This window comes from Solanum tuberosum, unplaced genomic scaffold (genome assembly GCF_000226075.1).
Source record: "Solanum tuberosum cultivar DM 1-3 516 R44 unplaced genomic scaffold, SolTub_3.0 scf00016, whole genome shotgun sequence".
NCBI lineage: Eukaryota > Viridiplantae > Streptophyta > Magnoliopsida > Solanales > Solanaceae > Solanum > Solanum tuberosum.
In genome coordinates, this window is record NW_006238942.1 from 1,270,278 (window position 1) to 1,276,710 (window position 6,433).

Below are 6,433 nucleotides of genomic sequence, written 5' to 3' on the forward strand. Positions count from 1 at the left end.
GTCCGCGTCTTGGGGGTAGCTTGGGGCGTGACATTCTTAGTCAAGGTATGGGTTCTTTTCATCTTTGGGAAGCTATCACCCAAAGAGCCCCTTCAAATTATGTTTTCAAGATTCCAAATTCCCCAAACCTAGGGTTTTCAATCTATGACATGGGTCTTCTTCCAAAACGTTTTCCATTATTTAATTATGGTTTATTTTGGTTTATTATGATGATTTATGATTGGAATGTAGGAGTATTTTTTGATTTTGATGAAAATGTTTCTTGGACCCATGATTTCCCTTTCTTCCTAAATTGTGAACTATGGTATGGCTTGATTGACGATGGGAGCTTGACAATTGATTATGTTAACATTGATTATGTTAACATTGATTATGTTGTTGAATCAGGATATATCTCTATCTAATATGGTAATTCTAGAAATTAGGGTTGATCTTTATTCTTTGCCTTAAAGGGCAACTTGCTAGGGTTTATACATGTTGATGAGGATTGTATATGAACTTGTGATTCACTTAGATAGTGATGATCCTATGACTATTGTGTGCTTGTGGTATTGATGCAAGATCCTTCTTCCTTATACTCTTACACTTGATTATGCATGAAGTATGTATGTATATTTATGATAAGCTTGTTGTGTTGATAGAAAGGCCATTTTCATGAACACACTATAAATATGACGTGAAAGGTTTACTCACATGTTGATGATTCCATGGTTGAAAGTACATCCTCACCTAATGAATCTATGAGCTATTATGATGTTTGTTGGGTTGAGTTCCTAGTTCATTCGTTCATGAACCTAAAATTAAGTAAAGACTTAATGTGACTTTTAAAGGGAATTATGCTTAGCACCGAGTGGATATGAGTATGACATGGATTCCTTCATGTAGTTGTTGGGTTCCCAATATTTTTATCTCATGAGATGGAAACCTCCACGTTAGTAGTTAGGGTTTCTAGTAGCAATCTCCCTATCCCATAACTATGTGCCCACATAGGTCTTTAGCTAGTGTATCCACCTAAAAGCTAAAATGTATGTTCTACCTTAGTCAAGTAGGGCACCTCTTTTCAGTGTGGGTGTAGAACATCGGATTCCATGTCGCTCACATGGTCTATGTCGGTTAAGGCTATTATCCTTATATGATACAAATATGTACTATGATAAGAACATGGACTTTAATTATGACTTCTTAAGAGGTACTACTTAGTATGAGTGAGGGGTATGAGACTTCACTTATACATTGCACAATTAGACTTTAAGAGGGGTTATGGTGAGGTTCTCTTATGTTATGAAGACTTATGGATTATGTATGTATGATATGTATGAATGTTAAGGTTGACTTTACTTGTTACAAGTTATGAATATGAATGACTCCTTACTTATGTATATTGGTTATGAATTAGGCAAATGTATGATATGTATGTTGTTGGTGACTTAAATGTGATACTTAGCATTTGGTAGGGTTATGGGATCTTACCTTTGCATTGTACTAGTATGGCTTTGGGTTGCTGATATGTTGGTTTGACTTATGTTTCTTCATAAATGTACCTAAGGGCTTTTAAACTTGATAAAAACATGATTTCAACTAAATGTCCCTTTTATGCATGTTTCAATGATTTTTCTGCATGGCTTTCATACTTAGTGCATTATTTGTGCTAACCCATATTTTTTACATTTACTATGAGTGTAGGTTCGGTCGTTGAGACATACTTCTTCTTTCAAGTGAAGCTTGGGTTGACTATTCCCTAAGCTTGGTGAGTCCTCATGGTTCGAGGACAAGACATTATTCATTTCTAGCTTCTATTGTACTTTCTATGTTTGATTGTAAAGGGCTTTGACCCTATTTGTACTCTCTATTGTACTAGATGGTAATTGAGACAAGGTCTAGACTGTTATTTTTGTTTTTGAAAAAGAAGTTGACTTTGATTGTAAAAGTTTTAAATTTTCTGCATCATATCTATGACTGTGTGTATGATTATGCCAAGGGATTGTATGCGACTTCTTCGGGGTCAAGTATGCCTTGTTACGTCTAGGGGGTACCCTTGGGTCGTGACAAACTTGGTAATCAGAGCACAATGTTTAGAATGGTTCTAAGATGATGTCTCATGAACCACGTCTAGTAGAATCTTGTTCATAAGTGTGAAGCGCGCCACACTTATGAATGAGAAGCTATAAGATGTTTAGGAACTTTCATTTCTTTCACTATTCTTCAATCGTTCCTTAGAGTTTTAACTCTATGAATTCCTTTTCCTAACCCTTCTCTTGTGTATATAGGATATGAATACAAGAAGGGCAAACGTAAGAAGAAGGGAAGATGAGAATGTGAATGAGGGAGTTCCTTCCCAAGGTCCTCAAGTTTCTAATGATGACGGGGCTATGACAAATGTGGAAATAAGGATGGCTTTCCCAACATTGACTCATGATTTAACGGCTCAAGTCACTAGGGATGCAACTGTTTAAGTGAACCCTAATGTGAGTACAACCGCTTCAAGGATAAGGGATTTCACAAGAATGAATCCCCCTATGTTCTATGGCTCCAAAGTGGATGAAGATCCACAAGGGTTTATTGATGTAGTGCTTAAGGTGCTTGATGCTATGTGAGTGTCTTCCCAAGAGAAGGTGGAACTAGCCACCTACTAATTGAAGGATGTGGCTCAAGTTTGGTATGAACAATGGAAGGATGAGAGACCCGTAAGAGCAAGCCCGATATATTGGGGATTGTTTAAGTCGGTCTTCCTTGATAGGTTTTTCCTCTAGAGTTGAGGGAACGAAAGATGTAAGAATTCATCAACCTTCGCCAAGGAAGTTTGAGTGTGAAGGAATATGGCCTTAAGTTCACCCAATTGTCTAAATATGCTCCAACCTTAGTGGCGGACTCTAGGGCTAAGATGAAAAAATTTGTTATGGGGGTATCCGACTTGGTAGTCAATGAATGTCGTTCGGCAATGTTCATCCCAAGTATGAATATTGCACATCTTATGGTACATGCCGAACAAATTGAGGAACAAAAGCTCAAGCAAGTGAATAGAGAAGTGAAGAGGGCAAGGGTCGATGATGGAAATGCTTCCAAGGGTAAATTTGAGGTTCAAGGTAAACCAAGGTTCAAGAAAAGGTTTTCCAACCAAGGATCTTCAAGTGCTCCAAAGGGAAACAAAGATAGGGTGTCTAACCCTAAGCCACAAGGAGGTAATAGTGGTGGTTCTTATGTTGAAAGACCTAGTTGTGCAAAGTGCGGCAAAAAGCATAATGGCAAGTGCTTAGTTGGCACGGATGGTTGCTTTAGTTGTGGGAAGAGTGGCCATATGAAGAGAGATTGTACCATGCTAAAGGTTCGAGGAAGAGAGGGCAAGAAAGTCCCTCCTAGTGGTTTAAATTCTGATACTCCTAAGAAGAACCGCTTCTATGCTCTCCAATCCCGAGGTGACCAAGAGAGCTCCCCAAATGTTGTAAAGGGTATGTTGCAAGTCTTTTCCATTGATGTTTATGCACTATTAGACCCCGGTGCCACCTTGTCATTTGTTACACCTTTTGTGGCTATGATATTTGAAATACTCCCCGATGTGTTAGAAGAACCTTTTTCGGTGTCTACCCCGGTAGGTGACTCGGTAGTGGCAAAAAGAGTCTATAGGAGTTGTACTATTTATTTGTCTCATAAAGTCACTTTGGTTGATTTGGTAGAGTTAGACATGCTTGATTTTGATGTAATTTTGGGCATGGATTGGTTGCATGCATGTTATGCTTCCATATATTGTAGGACCCGGGTGGTCAAATTTCAATTTCCAAAGGAGCCAATTTTAGAGTGGAAAAGGGGGGATTCTATTCCTAGAGGTCAATTTGTGTCATGTCTAGAAGCTAGGAAAATGATCTCTAAGGGGTGCATTTATCATATTGTTAGGGTCATGGATGTTGAGTCCAAGGTCCCTTCTTTAGAGTCGGTCCCCGTGGTGAGTGAGTTTCCGGAAGTCTGTCCCGATGACTTGCTCGGCATTCTTCCCGAACGGGAAATAGACTTTGGCATTGATCTTTTGCCGGATACACAACCCATATCCATCCCTCCCTAAAGAATGTCTTCGGCCGAATTGAAGGAGTTGAAGGAGCAACTCAAAGACTTGTTAGACAAGGGTTTCATTCAACCAAACATCTCTTCATGGGGTGCTCCGATATTGTTTATAAAGAAGAAGGATGGGTCCCTTAGAATGTGTATATATTACTGCCAATTGAACAAGGTGACTATAAAGAACAAGTATCCTCTTCCTAGAATTGACGATTTGTTTGACCAACTTCAAGGGGCTAACTATTTCTCCAAGATAGATCTTCATTCGGGTTACCATCAACTAACGGTAAGAGGGGTTGACATTTCTAAGATGGCCTTTAGGACCCGGTACGATCACTACAAATTTGTGGTTATGTCTTTTGGTCTAACTAATGCCCCGCGGAGTTTATGGACCTTATGAATAGAGTTTTTCAAAAATATCTCGACATATTTATCATTGTGTTCATCGATGATATCTTGATCTATTCTAGAAGTGAGAGTGACCATATGGACCATTTGAGAGTTGTGTTGCAAGTCCTCAAGGATAACCAATTATATGCTAAGTTTAGTAAATGTGAGTTTTGGCTAAGGTCGGTTTCCTTCCTTGGTCATATTTTGTCATGCAAGGGTATTGAGGTAGATCTGAAGAAGATGGATGAGGTAAAGGGTTGTCCTAGACCTCTAACTCCTACCGATATTAGAAGTTTTTGGGTTTGGCCGGCTACTATAGGAGGTTTGTTGAGGGTTTCTCCTCTATTGCTTCTCCATTAACGGCGTTAACCCAAAAGAAGGCTAAATTTGTGTGGTCAGAAGCTTGTGAGAAAAGCTTCCAAGAATTGAAAGGTAAACTCACCTCCGCTATGGTTTTGACCTTACCGGAGGGTACCGATGGATTTGTAGTATATTGTGACGCTTCTTGAGTGGGTTTAGGATGTGTCCGTATGCAACATGGGAAAATAATTGCCTATGCTTCAAGGCAACTCAAGATACATGAGAAGAACTATTCGACTCATGATCTCGAGTTGGCGGAGGTGGTATTTGCTTTGAAAATATGGAGACATTATCTATATGGGGTGCATGTTGATGTGTTCACTGACCAGAAGAGTCTTCAATATGTGTTTAGCCAAAAAGACTTAAATCTCCAACAAAGAAGGAGGTTAGAACTTTTGAAGGATTATTACATGAGTGTCCTTTACCACCCCGGCAAAGCTAATGTGGTGGCGGATGCCTTAAGTCAAATCTCCATGGGTAATGTGGCTCATATAGAAGATGAGAAGAAGGAGTTAGTTCGTGATGTGCATAGGTTGGCCCGTTAGGTATCCAACTAGTGGATTCCACCAAGGGTGGTGTCATAGTTTATCATAACTCCAAATCGTATTTTGTTGTAAATGTAAAGTCTAAGCAACACCTTGATCCTTTTTTGAAGGATTTGAAAGAATCGGTACTTCGAAAATCCGTTGAGGCTTTCTCCCAAGGGGGAGATGGGGTGCTTAGGTACCAAGGTAGATTATGTGTTCCGGATGTTGATGGCTTAAGAGAGAAAATTTTAGAAGTCTCATGGTTCACGGTATTCTATTCATTTGGGAACCACCAAGATGTACCGTGATCTACGGGAAGTCTATTGGTGGAATGGTATGAAGAAGGATATGCGGGTTTTGTAGCCAAGTGTCCGAATTGCCAACAAGTTAAGGCCAATCATCTAAGGCCTGGAGGGTTGTACCAAGATATAGATATTCCCACTTGGAAGTGGGAGGATGTGAATATGGATTTTATTGTGGGGTTGCCTCGTACTCGAAGGCAACATGATTCTATTTGGGTCATTATTGATAGAATGACAAAGTTCACCCACTTTATTCCCATCAAGACTTCATTTTCGGCGGAAAAATATGCCAAGTTGTATATCAATGAGATATTGAAATTGCATGGGGTTCCCTTATCTATCATATCGGATCGGGGTACTCAATTTACTTCACACTTTTGAAAGGCATTCCAAAAAGGGCTTGGTACCAATGTTAAGCTTAGTACCTCTTTCCACCCTCAAACGGATGGTCAAAAGGAACGCACCATTCAAACCTTAGAGGACATGTTGAGGGCATGTGTGGTAGATTTCAAGGGTAGTTGGGATGACCATCTCCTATTGATTGAGTTTGCCTACAACAATAGTTACCACTCAAGCATTACCATGGCTCTATTTGAAACACTATATGGTAGGAGGTATAGATCTCTGGTTGGTTGGTTTGAAGTAGGTGAATTTTCTCTAAATGTTCCTAAACTAGTTTATGAGGCCATTGAAAAAGTTTGACTTATTAGAGAGAGGTTGAAGACGGCCCAAAGTCAGTAAAAGTCTTATGCCGATGTTAGAAAGAGGGATCTAGAATTTGAGGTGGGTTATTGGGTCTACTTGAAA